The 15898-nt window shown below is 42.0% G+C and overlaps 1 protein-coding gene and 12 non-coding genes across 13 annotated transcripts in view; 9 read left to right on the forward strand and 4 right to left on the reverse strand.

Moving 5' to 3' along the window:
• LOC145362417 (uncharacterized) overlaps positions 1 to 15898 on the forward strand; it is a 1142232-nt gene that overhangs the window by 101170 nt on the left and 1025164 nt on the right. The gene's annotated exons all lie outside the window — the stretch shown is intronic.
• trnag-ccc (transfer RNA glycine (anticodon CCC)) lies at positions 485 to 555 on the forward strand. Its single transcript has one exon. It is a non-coding gene; the product is annotated as a tRNA-Gly (tRNA).
• On the forward strand, positions 972 to 1045 carry trnan-guu (transfer RNA asparagine (anticodon GUU)). Its single transcript has one exon. It is a non-coding gene; the product is annotated as a tRNA-Asn (tRNA).
• trnan-auu (transfer RNA asparagine (anticodon AUU)) lies at positions 2905 to 2978 on the forward strand. Its single transcript has one exon. It is a non-coding gene; the product is annotated as a tRNA-Asn (tRNA).
• Positions 3542 to 3614, forward strand: trnae-uuc (transfer RNA glutamic acid (anticodon UUC)). The gene has a single exon. It is a non-coding gene; the product is annotated as a tRNA-Glu (tRNA).
• Positions 4035 to 4107, forward strand: trnav-cac (transfer RNA valine (anticodon CAC)). The gene has a single exon. It is a non-coding gene; the product is annotated as a tRNA-Val (tRNA).
• Positions 5393 to 5464, forward strand: trnae-uuc (transfer RNA glutamic acid (anticodon UUC)). The gene has a single exon. It is a non-coding gene; the product is annotated as a tRNA-Glu (tRNA).
• On the reverse strand, positions 7278 to 7350 carry trnat-ugu (transfer RNA threonine (anticodon UGU)). The gene has a single exon. It is a non-coding gene; the product is annotated as a tRNA-Thr (tRNA).
• trnar-acg (transfer RNA arginine (anticodon ACG)) lies at positions 9702 to 9774 on the forward strand. The gene has a single exon. It is a non-coding gene; the product is annotated as a tRNA-Arg (tRNA).
• Positions 10761 to 10832, reverse strand: trnaq-cug (transfer RNA glutamine (anticodon CUG)). Its single transcript has one exon. It is a non-coding gene; the product is annotated as a tRNA-Gln (tRNA).
• On the reverse strand, positions 11403 to 11476 carry trnan-auu (transfer RNA asparagine (anticodon AUU)). Its single transcript has one exon. It is a non-coding gene; the product is annotated as a tRNA-Asn (tRNA).
• On the forward strand, positions 12416 to 12510 carry trnai-uau (transfer RNA isoleucine (anticodon UAU)). The gene is made up of 2 exons: positions 12416 to 12453; positions 12475 to 12510. It is a non-coding gene; the product is annotated as a tRNA-Ile (tRNA).
• Positions 15046 to 15118, reverse strand: trnaf-gaa (transfer RNA phenylalanine (anticodon GAA)). Its single transcript has one exon. It is a non-coding gene; the product is annotated as a tRNA-Phe (tRNA).

A 15898-nucleotide genomic window follows, 5' to 3' on the forward strand; every position in this document is an offset into this window, starting at 1 on the left:
ATTCCGAGTTAACTTGTAACCCTATATGTGTGTTATCAAGTGTTGAAAGTGGAAGTTTGGCCTGGTGTCGCACTGGGTACCAGCTTTGAAGAAATGTAGCAACTTAAAGCTTTTGCAGAATGGCATGAGGCGTATTGTAGTGATATGAGTTGAGTATAAGAGACAGTGTGCAAATAATTTGAATACGTTTTAAGCGTGTTTAAACTGATGTGGTGAAAGCAGAGGCATATTTGGGTGAATGAGGCTGAGTGACACGGGGACTGTTGCAGAGTGCTTGTGTTTTGGAGGAAGGTTGAAAGTTTGAGATGCGGTTGTGAATGAAAGGAAGGTGCTGAACAGCATGAGAGGCTTGTGCGATGTTGCGTGTGAGATTTGAGTGAGAGTTTTTGTGGGCATTGGGGAATGAAAGGACAAAGTAAGGAAATTACAATGCTGCTGAGTGTGAAGGAAGAGAGAGCAGTTGGGGGTAGCACCAGGAAGAGCAGCGTTGGTGGTTCAGTGGTAGAATTCTCGCTTCCCACGCGAGAGACCCGGGTTCGATTCCCGGCCAATGCAAAGCTTCTTCTTTCTCCGTTCACTCTGTATATTGAAGCGAATTTCCTGCCAAAATTGGGGGAAAACAAGGGAAATATTAAGTCTTGGAACTAAATCCTGAGGGAAATGGATCACAGTATTCGGAAGGTGGTGCAGTTGTGAATGGTGTTATTGATGATTGAGTGGCAAGTATTGGATCGTTGAGCTACTGGTGGTTAGTTCCCTTTCCTGCCTGTGATAAGAGACATGGATTTATTTTACCTGCCCGTTCACAGGAGAAACACACTACAGCAGTGCTGCAGGATCAACGGAAGTAAAGAGACTTGTATAGAATTGCAAACAGTGCCGTCATGCTGCAGTTCTGGAACAGGTTTTCCGAAATAGAATTGTGGTCATTGACACACTAGTTTGGACTATATTTAACTGCTGTTGCCTCAGTTTCTGTGGCGCAATTGGTCAGCGCGTTCGGCTGTTAATTGAAAGGTTGGTGGTTCGAGACCACGCAGGGACGGAATTTTGCTATTTTTCTCACTATCAGCATTCACGGGTAAATAGTTGCCTGCTTCAACTCAATGAAAAGTCTGGAACGACGAGAGAGAGTTTGGCAGTGCACAAGCTGAGACATTGTATATGCCTCTGATTCTGTGTGTGCCCTTGTATCTTTCGAGTTACCAGGATCTCTGTATGTCTGCGTCTGAATCTAGTGTGCCCCTGCATCTACATGTGTCCCTGAATCTGTGTATGCCCCCCTGTATCTCTGTAGGCTCCAATACCTGTGTGTGTGTGTGTGTGTGTGTGTGTGTGTGTGTGTGTGTGTGTGTGTGTGTGTGTGTGTGTGTGTTTGTGTGTGTGTGTGTGTGTGTGTGTGTGTCCCTGTAAATGTCTGGTTCTTTGTGCCTTTTTTAAGACTAAACCGTGAAAATGTCTGACAAACGAATTGCAGAGGGCAGCAATGTTTACCCACTAAGATTCTGAACTTGATTAACGTCTGATAACTGCATGGAATTTACAATTTGAAGTTTCAAATAATCCCAAATTCAATCTCCAGACATTATCTCCCAATGGGAAATGAAGAACACGGTTTGTCTGCGGTGCCTGGTTATAAAAAGGGCGAATACGCCAGCCGAGATCCTTCTATAAACTACAATCTCGGACAATATCGTTCAATATTCATATTTCAGTAACCTGTTCGCAGACTCACAAGCACCAGCGCCTGCAGTCGCTGTGGTCCGCCAGCAGATGGCGGTGATGTATCATTTTAATCACAAGGTTAGTGCAGCAGGTTTGAGGAGATATTTGAGGAAAATGTATTTCCCTGTTTCCATGGAAAGAGAACAATCAGTAAAGCAATGGCATTAATATCTCTGTCAGTAACATTCACAGGGAAATCTGGCCGAAGGATAGTGAATTTAATACTTGCATTCCTATTTACCTTCCCGCTAGTGAACATGTCGATTACCAGCTAATTATTGAATAACCTTACATTTTAGTGATTTAAAAATTTGTCTATTTTATCATGCAGACATTATCAAATAATATTTCATTATAATTGGATACATGCCTCTTTTTCGCTGGAATTTCCATTCCTCGGCGCTCATTTTTTTCCTTAGTCCGTTCAGAAATCCAGCCGAACCCTGCCTCTATAATATGTTCTGTGTATATGTAAATATAGTTCCTTGTTATAATTTTTGACTTCAGCACAATTCGAGCCCTAACTCACTCTGACCTATAACACAATTTCATCCACACAATTATATTGCACTTTTTAGTTAATATCCATCTATTCTTCTCACTCACTCTTTGTTCGATTCCATCTATTAGACACAGTTTACAGAAAATTTTACAGATGGCCTACTCCTGCTCCTATTTCTTATGTTCTTATTATGTTCTTAAAAACAATTAGTGAGAAAGTGTCTGCTTTATTAGTGATACACGGGTGTGTTCAGTAGTGCATGACATAGAGCCGAGCACAATAATATCTGAGATGGAGCCTAATGTAACGTAAGTAGACTCTTGACTAAGTAATAATAGTTCAGAGACGATGACTTGTAGCATTTATCATGGCATGTCTACATGTATTAATAAATGAAGCGGCATGTAATGTAGTGTACACAGTTGCAAAGTCTATTGCAATAATGATTCAAATGAGTCAAACGCAGTACATAAAGAGGCATGGCCTAGTGCATTACTGTACAAGACTACACCAAATGTGTGATTGTAGCGAACACTGCCATGAACAGTCATAAATGAGACAAGGTTAATTGTAGCCCTGATAGAAGCAAAGCCCAGTGCATGAATAATAAAATTAAACTTCAGATTGCGTGATCATTGGTCCCAAACTGGTTTAGAATATATTTAGTGGCTGTCTCAGTCTCTGTGGCGCAATTGGTCGGCGCGTTCCGCCATTAACCGAAAGGTTGGTGGTTCGAAACCACCCAGGGACGGAATTTTACTATTTCCTCACCATCAGCATTCACGGTTAAACAGTTGCCTGTTGGCAATGGGTCCGTGGGTGCCAGTAAAAAATAGCTGTGAATTGTTCCCGGCTGTACTGTTATCTGGTATTACCAACATTATTTAATGACGATTGACTTCAAACATATTACATATAACATTATATATACATATATACATATCTGTACACCATTACATATATATATCATATATATTTATATATATGCTTCCATTATACCTTTAAACATAAAAAAACACAATTGAAACATGAACTTGTGGCTGAGTATTTGTTCCAATTCCATATTCCTGCTTCCATTCATTCCTGGAATGATCATAAATCTGTCTAACCCAAACTGAAATGTGTTCAATGATGGAACATCAGAAACCTCTGGAGTAGAGAATTCCGAAGATTCACGATCCTTTGAGTGAAGCAATTTCTCCTCATCTCAGCCCTGAATCATCAGCACCTTATCCTGAGATTGTGTTCCCGTGTAGAAATAAAAGAAAAGGCAGGTGGCGCATGGATAAATTAATATTTTAATGTTAGCCAGTTTCCCTGGTGGTCTAGTGGTTAGGATTCGGCGCTTTCACCTACCGCGGCCCGGGTTCGATTCCCGGTCAGGGAATATAGATTTATTGCTACACTACAATCCTGCGTTACTTCCCGGTCTGCACCAGTTCTGTCGGAAGCAGCATCAGAGAGATTTCCTCTTCAGCATCTGATTTGGAAATGTCACATTTAAAGAACAAAGAAAAAAGGGAGCGACAGGATACAAAGCGCTGATGATACAAATGCTGAGATTATTCGAAGAAAGATGAAAATGATGCATTAATGAATGGGTAGAAATCATTGATCCCTTAGATATTTGCGAGACGAACGCTTTTAAATTTTGGTGTTCGGGATAAGATGTACAATCAGATTGAAAGTAACGGTTATCTTCCTGAATTCAGTGACATGGGCTCTCAGTCTAACCATCGGAACCTACAGCAACACAGCCTAGTTGAACATTGCAGACAGGCTGATTTGCTCCATTAGTTTTCCAGTTGTTTCTGTAGTGTAGTGGTTATCACGTTCGCCTCACACGCGAAAGGTCCCCGGTTCAAAACCGGGCAGAAACAATCATTAAGCTGGCTTATGTCGGGGAAGGGGAATTATTTGGTTTCAGTTTGTTGCTGCACATTATCCGAACCTCGATGTTAAAGACATGTTATCATTTCTCTGATTTCACCCTCAAATACTTTCTGTGAAATAAGGTGCACTGACGGGGAAGTTCGATTTTGACACCGAGCATTTATTCGCATCTCGTTCAGTCTCCAACAGAATTTAATGGGTTTATAGGTGCGCAGACGAATATGGTTATTCACCATCAGAAATTTCTGATAGTAGTGTCTGCTCAAACAGACAGATACAAGTAATACTGTAAGTGAACTAGAGGAAAAGGCGCACATTTCACAGAAGAATCACATGACGAAAACGACACTGCACACACTCCTGCATTCAATCATACAAAAGCAGTAAGGATCAAAGTTTAAAATCTATTTCGCTCGCGTTGGGATTCGAACCCACACCTCCACGGAGATTGGAGCCTTAGACCGCTCGGCCATACAACCACATTGGCACATGTCACAATCATATTACTTAATGGAAATGTTACTGAAATTCGTTTAAAGAAATGGAGTTGGGAAAGGCCATCGGGAGGATTGAGCCTGATCCTTCTCTGAATCAGGTCAGCCGGAACTGTGTAACAAACAGAAATCATCTGACTTTAGAAACACAATGAGCTGCACTGAAGGGACACCATCATTTAAACTGTCCTTAAGCTCGTCGTTTCTTAATTTCCTGTTGCTCTGTTTTTTGAAGGGAAGTAGTGGGGGCGTGGAGATGGCCTTCGCGTGATATTCGTCTCCATCGAGTACACACTGAAGGCTCTGAAGAAGATGTCACAGCTTCTGAACTCTGGGGACTTACTGGGGGTGGGAGAACACTCTGACTGCCGGGTCCCAGAGTAACAAGGTAACACTGAGCTGGTGATGGCGGAACCCGGGTGTTCCAATGGTGCAACGCCATCGTTTTCACCACCATGGGCTCGATGACAGGTGTCAAGTGTGGAAATAAGCAGAGTATGTTTTTATAATGAGAAACCTGCCTATTGTGTGACGGAAGAGAACGAAGAGAAAGGCTAAAATGAGGATGATCCGCTGATTGGGAAAGTCACTGTCAGCTTCCCTGTTGGATCAGTGGTTTGGATTCTGCACTGTGGCCACAAGTTTATATCACTTGTGTGTGATATAAACATGACAATGTGAAGGAGAAACTTGTATTTGGTGAATAAAAAGACAGAAACAAAACGAAAGGCAGGTGGTTCATGGATAAATTAATATTTTATAAAGCATTTTATCAGCTTCCCTGGTGGTCTGGTGGTTAGGATTCGGCGCTTTCACCGCGGTGGCCCGGGTTCGATTCCCGGTCAGGGAATGTAGATTTATTGCTGTACAGCAATCCTGTGTTACTTCCCGGTCTGCAACAGTTCTGTTGGAGTCAGCATCAGGGAGATTTCCTCTTTTGTATCTGATTTGGAAATATCAGATTTTAAGAACAAAGAAAAAAGGGGAGCGACAGGATACAAAATGCGGATGATTATTGGAAGGAAGATGAATATGATGCATTAATGCATGGGCAGAAATCATTGCTCCCTTAGGTGTTTGCGAGACGAACGCTTTTAAATGTTGATGTTGGGGAAAAGTTGTACAATCAGATTGAAAGTAACGGTTATCTTCCTGAATTCAGTGACATGGACTCTCAGTCTGACCATCGGAACCTGCAGCGACACAGCGCAGTTGAACATTGCAGACAGGCAGATTTGCTCCACCGCGTTTCACGCTGTTTCTGTAGTGTAGTGGTTATCACATTCACCTCACATGCAGAAAGTCCCCGGTTTGAAACCAGGCAGAAACATTCATTAAGCTTTCTCATGTCGGGGAAGGGAAAATTGTTTGATTTCAGTTTGTTGCTTAACATTATCTGAACTTCGACGTTAAAAACATGTTATCACCGCTCTGATTTCACCCTCAAATGTTTTCTGAGAAATAAAGTGCACTGAGGAGAATGTTCGATTTTGACACCGAGCATTTATTCGCATTTCGTTCAGTCCCCAACAGAATTTAATGGATTTATAGGTGCAGACTAATGTGGTTAATCACCAACTGAAATATCTGATCGTATTGAGTACTCAAACAGACAGTTACAAATGATACTGGAAGTGTTTGCAGTCTCGATGTTGTGCTAGTTGTTATAATTCACACTCAGTTACTGGTTTGGAAAGAATCATATTGAACTTGGAAACTTAACTCTGTGTCTTGCTCCACATTTGTTGCAAACCCTGCTGAGAAATTCCAGTCCTTTCTGTTTTTATTCTAACAGGAATCATAGGAGCAGGAGCAGACCACTCGGTCCATCGAGATTCCCACCATTCAATACCATCATGGCTGATCTTGGGATACAACTTAGTTTTTCCACCATCTCCCCGTATCCCTGAATTCTCCAAGAGATCAGAAACCTGTTTATCCCGACCTTAAATGTGCTCGATGATGGGGCATACATAACTGTCAGGTACAGAAAATACCAAAGATTCTTGCCCTTTGAGTGAAGTAATTTCTCCTTATCTTAGCCCTAAATGACCAGCCGCTGATCTGTGCCGCAGGGGGTTAGATTCCCGACCAGCAGAGAAAAAGAAAATCTCTCAGCCTCCATCCTATCAAACCGAATCAGAACTGTGTAAGTTTAAATAGATCACCGCTTATTCTTCTAAACTCCAGAGAATTTCATCACAGGACAACTCACTGACCCCAGGGAACAATCTGGTGAACCTTCTCTTTACCGTTTCTAATGCAAAGCGTAAACATTTTTAAATGTGACTGTCACATCTGCACAAAATATTCAACCTGGTTTCCACAAAATCCTGTGTAGCAGCAGAAACACCTCGTTATTTTTAAACTCCAGTCTGCCGGCAATAAGAATAAAATGTAATTCCCCTTCCAATTAACTGCTGCACCTACATGCTAACTTTATACATTCCTTATACAAACGCATCTATTCCATTCTTAATATCAACATTTATATTTCTCATCTCGTCAAATATGTTCTGCTCTTTCAATTTCTTTTTCGCGAAGAAGAATATCGTTTTGCTTTCCAAAATTGCACCTGACCTGCCCTCATAAGAGGACTCTGTTTCACTTCTTATTACTACCTGTCTTTTTGCTACAGTTTATACCAGCTAAATTCTGCCTGTAGGCTGCAGCGAGAATTGAACTCGCGACGCCTGGTTTACAAGACCAGCGCTCTAACCACTGAGCTATGGAGCCACATGCTCTGAACGGCTTGTGGTACGAGTAGCATTATCAGTGGATTCAGGAGCAGGATGGGGTTTGAGGTGGGAGATTTTTCATGAATGCGGAAATGTCTGAGGTGGAGAACAGGAAGTTAAAAGAAGCAACTTGAAAGTGACATGATTTGACATGTGTGCTGTGTGTGTATCTGACATGTATGTTGTGCCTGTCATGTGATTCTGCTTCAGAGTTTATCGTTAGTGTTACATCTCTGACTTCTCCAGCTCCGATGCCAGTTCATCCAGCTGGAAGATTTAGATGTTGTTCCCTTCACAGACGCTGTGGGGCGTGTTTTCATGAAATAAAGAATTGAACAAAAAAATGATTCACCCCGTGACTGGGAATCGAAACCGCGTCACGGCGCCGATCCTGATCACTGGACCTTCAGTGACGCTGATGTGAGAGATTTGTAATGAATTGACCATCTCTGCACCCATTGCTTTATTTCCAATAATTTTCAACAAAAATAAGTCACGATGAGAAATGACGGGAGGTGAAAATGACGGGATTTGAACCTCAGTTAGAAAGTCCCAACCCATCCTCTGGGCAGGGATTGCAGTCTCAATGTTGGCAATTCTGTCGCTTATACCGACAAACAGCCATTCAGCCTGTGTTCCTGTCTGTCTTCTCGATCGGAGTAACTCCGTCTGATAAAGTGTCATCTGGACTCGAAACGTCCGCCCTTTTCACTCCTTACAGGTGCTGTCAGACATTGGGAGATTTTGAAACATTTCCTCTTTTCCCATCCGCAGTAATTTGTTTTTATCATTGAGGACATTTGGTTGAGATTATTTGAAGAGAGATGAAAATGATGCATTAACGAATGGGCAGAAATTATTGCTCTCTTAGATATCTGGGAAACGAAAGCTTCTAGTTAACCAACCAGCCGAAATAGCTCAGTTGGGAGAGCGTTAGACTGAAGATCTAAAGGTCCCGGGTTTCGGCAGGAGCACTTTGCTTGTTTTCTGTGCTAATTGGTAGTACATTTCGCCTCACACTGTCTTTAAACACCAGTTCACACAAGCTGCAACAAACCAAATACCAAATGGCTTTCTGCTGACTGGCTCCGTAAAAAGGCAGAGTTTAAGATGCATGGAAAGAGCCCACTCGGACACCCACATGGCAGGCGCCCACACCCATCTTGGACGGGACCAGTTAGTTCTGATTCCCGCTCCACAGATAGTGCCAAACGTACTGACATTACCCAGTATTTTCTGTTTTTATTTCAGATTTCGAAAGCCCGCAGTAGGCTACTTTATGTTTACGTTTGGAGCTGACAAATGGCAAGTAACATTGGCGCCACACAGAATGCTGAGAGGCTTGGTGATGCTGTTGTCTGTGTGGTGTTGGAGGGGTGCGGGGGTGCTGCCGGGTGGAAGTGGTCTTGTGTTTGAAAGGTGCTGTCTAAGGTGCCTTTGGTGGATTCCTGCATCATGCAGACAAGTGGGGAACATTCTATCGCACTCCTGACTTGTGCCACGTCGATGGTGGACTGTTCCACTGATTCAGGGACTATTTCCTCGAGTGGATGTAGCTGTCACTCGGGGGCATAGCTATAAGGTTCATATAGGAGGGATGTCCGAGGTATGTTCTTTACTCAGAAAGTGTTTGAGGTGTGGAATGGACTCACTGCTGTGATAGTGGAGTCGGACACTTTAGGAACTTTCAAGCGGTTATTGGGTCGGCACATGGAGCACTCCAGAATGATAGGGAGTGGGATAGCTTGATCTTGATCTTGATCTTGGGTTCGGACAAAGCTCAGCACAACATCATGGGACGAATGACCTGTACTGTGATGTACTGTTCTATGTCCGATGTTTTTTGGGAGTCAGGAGGAAAGTTACTCCTGCAGGATTCCCAGCCTCTGACCTGCTCTTTTAGCCACTGAACGAACTGATAAAATGTGTGCTGAGTGAGAATAGGTCTATCTTCTTTCCTGCTCTGTGTTGTCATGAATTTTCAGCACTTTTGTCTTTTCCTGAATGTATTTTGAGGCTGAAGTAAGAGCCAATGTCCTATGATTGTAAGATCTGTGTTCAGGTAATATTCAACAGTGGATTCACTGGCGGGAGGGGTGCGGTTTCCAGCCATGTTGTTGACGCTGGATTGATAACGCAGAGAAGCAAATGACGCTTTGAGAACCAGGGTTCGAATTCCAACACAGCAGGTTAACTGAATTCAAGGCAAAGTAGAATGACTGCGAGTGAGAATAGCAAATTTCAATTATGTAACATTTCCTCACTAAATCGAATATGTTTTGACCATGTTTCCGCCAATTTTAAAGCTTCGGACGGATATGTAAATAGTGCTGCAGCTGGCTTTGCCGTGGGCCAGTGGCGCAATGGATAACGCGTCTGACTACGGATCAGAAGATTCCAGGTTCGACTCCTGGCTGGCTCGCTATGTCACTTTACTTTAAAAACTCCATGTTCGTGTTGATGAAAAATATTCTTTTCATTAATTTTAGACCAATTCAGGGAAATGTTGTCCAAATGCAATCAGCTTCTGTGAAGATATTTATCTTAGCTACTTATTTTTCAAAAAACAATGTTGACCAAAAAAAATCTTTTCTTTTGAAAGAAAAATGTTTCTTTTTTAAATGAAAAATTCTCATTAAAGTATTTGGGAAAAATACGCCAGCAAGCTTAAGCTACCTTTTAAAAGTTGGAAATTTCTCGAAAAAAAACATGGAAATATTACATTTTTCAGAATGGTGAAAATATTTTCTAACAAAAGTTGATGAAATCTGTTGAAGAATTCCTTTTAAGCATGTTTAATTTTAAGAAGCAAAATACAGAGTTTTTTTAAAAGTTGACAAATTTCAGTTAAAACAGATGGAGGAATTTCTTCGGAGTAAGTTTTATTCTGAAAAGTTCAAATTAGCCAGAAGTTTCTGGTTTGTGATGCTGGGATTGTTGTCCATTGGAGAGCAGATTGAGGAGTGATTTAATCGAGGTGAACTAGATTAGGGCAAGTTTATAGGAGGAGAGGCAATTTATAAAATTTGGGGCAAGTCGGGGACATCACACATGCACACACACCTACACACTCTATCTCTCTCTCTCTCACGCTCACATACACACACACACACACACACACACACACACACACACACACACACACACACTTGCTCAATAATTGCCAGACTCGAGTCGAATTGCTATTATGAGACACAAACCGCTTCTTTTTATTTTCCAACAGAGGAATTAAAGAGCAGCAAAAGAACGAAAAGCACTGACATTGCAGACACCTGGCACCAGAGGATTATCATACTGTGCATTGTCAGACCAATTGAACTGGCTGACAAATTGTCCTCTCGATTGGTGCTTTGTGATACATTTAAACAAAACACTCTTCAGCAAATCAACCATCTGCATGTGAAAACAAGGCCCCACCGCGATTTGAACTCGGATCGCTGGATTCAGAGTCCAGAGTGCTCACCATTACACCACGGAACCACACACGCGCACCGAAAATCCTCGTTCAATATTTCTGCCACCTTGAATAGCAGAGAGAAATGTAAATCCCGTTGAGCAATCCCCTCAATGGCCAACACCCATTCATACTCACATTGCCCTTACTGGTTCCTCCTATAAAAATGCTGGAAAATCTCAACATCTTTAACGAGAAACAATAAATAGTACTACAAAACTGAAACATTATTTCCCCTGATCCGGGAATCTGAAACACGGGGACACAATCTCAGGATAAGGAGCTGATGATTTAGGACAGCAAAGAGGAGAAATTGCTTCACTCAAAGACTCGTGAATCTTGGGAATTCTCTACTCCAAAAAGTTCCGATGTTCCATCATTGAACACATTTCAGTTTGGGTTAGACAGATTTATGATCTATCCAGGAATGAATGGAAGCAGGAACATAGAATTGGAACAAATGCTTAGCCACAAGTTCATGTTTCAATTGTATTTCTTTAATAGTAGAATGGAAGCATATATATAATGTTATATGTAATATGTTTGAAGTCAGTTGTCATTAAATAATGTAGGTAACACCAGGTAACAGTAAATTCCGTCCCTGGGTGGTTTCGAACCACCAACCTTTCTGTTAATAGCCGAACGCGCTGACCAATTGCGCCGCAGAGACTAAAACAATCGCTGTTAAATACATTCTAAACTAGTGTGTCAATGACCACAATTCAACTTCTGCAAAACCTGTTCCAGAACTGCAGCATGACCGCACTGTTTACAATTCTATAGAAGTCTCTAGTTCCGTTGATCCCGCAGCACTGCTGTAGTGTGTTGGTTATTCCCTTTCTCCTATGAACGGGCAGGTAAAATAAATCCATTTCTCTTATCACAGGGAGGAATTCAACGGGAGGGAAGGGGACCGACCACCAGCAGCCCAACCATCCAATACTTTCCACTCAGTCATCAATAATACCATTCACAACTGCACCTCCTTCCGAATATTGTGATCCATTTCCCTCAGGATTTGTTCCAAGATTTAATATTTCCCTTGTTTTCTTCTAATTTTGATATAAGATTCGCTTCAATATACAACACAAATGGAATTACAAACCTGAGGGAGAACAGTAGGAAACAAGTCACTGGATAACACAAAACCCATGGTGCTCATTTCCAGATTCCCAACACTCAGCTTTTCAACCAAATGGAGGAATTTATCACTGAAAAGTTTTGGAAAGTTGGTGTGAATTTTGTTTGTGAATCACTCGGGTGTTGTGTAAATGCTACTCGAAGGTTCAGTGAGCGGGATATAATCTATCTGCGTTTTGCTGAGCTTGTATTCGGTGTATGGGGAGGTTTGAACGGGTTGGACCTTGTGTCCCGGGGATGGGCAGTAACCCGCTGATTGAAGCTGCAGTCGCCGCTTTCTGCTGGCGATTGGAGACTGCGGGATATAATCCTGCTGCTTCTCCCTGTCTCACTCACTGTGGAGCCGGGGAAAAGAGAATCGTTGATGGGTTTGTTTCCCGGTCTGAAATGTGGCCTCGAATAGCGGTTATTAACGGAAGTAACGCTGCGGGAGCCTTTAATAACCTGGCAAAAAGAAGCACAGCGCAGTGCTCCAGTGGCGCAATCGGTTAGCGCGCGGTACTTATACAGCAGTACAGCCAGCGGGCTATGCCGAGGCTGTGAGTTCGAGCCTCACCTGGAGCATCTGTTTTAGGTGAGCGGATCGTCCAGTGGTCTAATCCCTCGACCAGCTCATCATCTGGGAATCACCAGAACGGTCACAGAATTTGAATACAACAAATAAGATTGGAATAGAAATGCATTGATGAGCATGAAACTGCTGTCTATTGTTGGAAAAAAATCATGATTTACGAAATCATTCATTTCGGGTGCAGAAAATGCGAATGGAGAGTGGGATAATGACAGGTTAAAGCAGTGTGAATTGTCTCACGCCTGGCCAGTTTGTAGGATTTTGCAAGCCCAGGGAAAATGGTGGGGGTTAAAAGTCGTGTGACATGAACCCAAGATCACGATTGAGGCCATTCTCATGTATATGGAATTGGATTATCACTTTCTGATCAGAGATTCTGTGTTGTCGTGTGTCTTGAAGGCCGCCTTGGAGAATGCTTATCGGAAGTTTGGTGGTTAATGCCCTTGACTTCTTTAGGGTTCCCCACGGGAAGGGAATATTCTTGCCGGTGATTACTGAGAGATGATCCTGAAATGTGCAGCAGACAAAACTCATCTCCAGTCAGAAACACAATGAGCTGCAGTGAAGAGCCCGCTCTATTTAAACTGAATGAACCTCGTCTGGACCCCAGAAAGAACAATATGGTTTCCTGTTGAATTGGCTCAGGGTCTTCACTTGAGAAAGGACAGGATACAAGGCGAGACTGAGATTTGAGCGTTCTGCCAGGAAATAACTGATATTTATTGTCACGGATTGGAGGAGAGCAATAAATCTTCATTCCCTGACCTGCAATCAAAACAGCAGTGAAAGCTTCAACCTCTCACCACCAGACCAGCGGGTTTACAGCGGGTTTACAATTTGCTTTGTCCACGATCCTTTTGTTATTTTAATTTCCACGTCAGGCCACTTGAACCACAATCTGACACCTGCAAAATGGCACCTTCTTTTTCAACACCGGGGACATGATCTAGTCTGATATAAACAGAGATGTGGCCCGCTGGACTAAAACGTGAGGCAATGCAGAATAAAGCAATAACTGAGAGAGGATAATGCGTAAAATGAACTATGGTATGCTTTAGCGCAGTAATAAAGGAGAGAACGTCTAGCACAGTAAAACTGACACCGCGCCTAGTATAATTTTGTCTGGTGCTGAACATTGTATAATATAAACTAAGAAAAAAATCAGGCCAAGCTCTTAGATTGATGTAAGATTTGACAGGGGCAAGTTCAGCAATAAATGAATGATGGAATGGAACAATAATTAGAGACAGAGTATTATTCGGTATAAACAGAGAGGTGAACTGGTGCAGCAATCATTGAGATATTGGCGAGGTTTCTTTATATGTGGTAGGTTCCAGCAATGTAATAACTGACATAGAGCCTCGTGTAATGCAATCAGTAACATGTCCTGGTGTAGTATCAGGAGACAAAGGTTTTAGTGAAGTAACAACAGAGATATAGAGTATAATGACATCAGCCAAGAATTAATTCCGTGCTGTCATAACTGCCAGAATACACAGTGTAACTTCAAATGAGACTTGGTGCAAGATAATAACAAGCGGGATTTTGCTGAGTACAGAATCAACTGGGAATCACTGTCATGTAATCGGAAATATGTTTTTGTATCATATAATCTGTGTCCAGTTCAGGGTAGACAAAGGCTGAGTCTGTTGCAGCAATAACTGAGACATTCCCTGTTTCGTGCTCGTGCCAAAAATCACTGCTTCACTGCCATCTCGTGGATCTCCTTTGCTATTGCAGATGTTGTGAAGCGCTCGTTTTAGTTGCTGTTTCTTATTCTTTCATTGGCTGTCTCGCCTGCTGCAGTAATTTCTGTTTAAGGCCTTAGATTGATATAAGCTTCGACAGGGACAAGTACAGCAATAATCGAAACATGATATAGGTCAATAATTAGAGTCAGGATATTATTCGGTCTGAACAGGGAGGTGGACTGGTGCAGCAGTGAGTGAGATATTGTCAATCTTTCATCATACGTGGCAGGTTGCAATGTAATAACAGAGATGGAGCCGTGTGTAATGCGTGTTCTGGTGCAGTGTCAGGAGAGAGAGGGTCTAGTGGAGTCACAACAGAGATATGAAATATTGTGGCATTAGCCGAGAATTAATTCTGTGCTGTAATAACTGGCAGAATGAACGGTATAATCTCAAATGAGGCTTGGTGCAGTATAGTAACAACTGGGATTTTGCTGAAAGTATTTTCACTGCCATGTAAAAGCGGACCTGACATCTGCACTGAAATGTGATGAGGTTGGAAAAACTCAGGAAGTTACATGGCATGTGTGCATCAGGAAACAAAGATAAACCTTCACCTCCATCACCTTTCATTAACATTGGGAATGGTTAGAAATAGAGGAAGTTTTTTTAAAGAAGTGAAATCCAACAAGGAAAAAATATAACAACATCTGGCAGGATGGAAATTGCGATGGGTATTTGGTCTGTTGCAGCTTGTGTGAAATGAGGTTTGAAGACAGTGCGAGACAAAATGCGGTGTCAATTAGTAGGTAGCACAGAAAACCAGCAAGGGAATCCTGCCGAAACCCGGGATTGAACCAGGGACCTTTAGATCTTCAGTCTAACGCTCTCCCAACTGAGCCATTTCGGCTACCTGGCTAGCTGAAAGCTTCCTTCTCCCAAATATCTAAGAGAACAATGATTTCTGCCCACTTGTTAATGCATCATTTTCATCTTTCTTCGAATAATCTCAACCAAATGTCCTCAGTGATAAAAGCAAATTACTGCGGATGGGAAAAGAGGAAATGTTCCAAAATCTCCCAATGTCTGACAGCCCCTGTAATGAGTGAAAAGGGCGGACGTTTCGAGTCCAGATGACAATTTATCAAAGTTCATTGTACAATATTACTCACTAATCCTTTCAATATTTAGTATCAATGTATTATTTAACACATATGTCTTCCTTATGAATTGAATATTTCTGAACTTGAACATCACTGAATTGAAAATATAACTGACCAACAGAACCAATCGAATCACCGGGGAACACTGCTCACAATTTTGAGAATGACTATCGTTAGCTTTTAAACAAAGTCAAATACATTGAAATGGAGGAAAATCAAGAATTATCTGTTAGTGACCCTTGAGCCTTTTTTATTATGGACGTGAAAAATTCAGGCGCATAAATTCCGAACTTTTACAGGAAAGTGCAGTAGATCCGCACTGAGTCTCGATTCCCCCGTCTGACCCAATGCCTTTTCCTGTTTTTAGTGATGAGAAGCGATTTAAAAATATTCTTCTGTGAAATGTGCGCCATTCCCTCTAGTTCACTTACAGTATCACTTGTATCTGTCTGTTTGAGCAGACACTACTATCAGATATTTCAGATGGTGATTAGCCTGCACCGGTAAACCCATTAAATTCTGTTGTA

This window comes from Carcharhinus amblyrhynchos, unplaced genomic scaffold, assembly GCF_965287045.1.
Source record: "Carcharhinus amblyrhynchos unplaced genomic scaffold, sCarAmb.v2.hapA scaffold_38, whole genome shotgun sequence".
In the NCBI taxonomy this organism is placed as follows: Eukaryota; Metazoa; Chordata; class Chondrichthyes; order Carcharhiniformes; family Carcharhinidae; genus Carcharhinus; species Carcharhinus amblyrhynchos.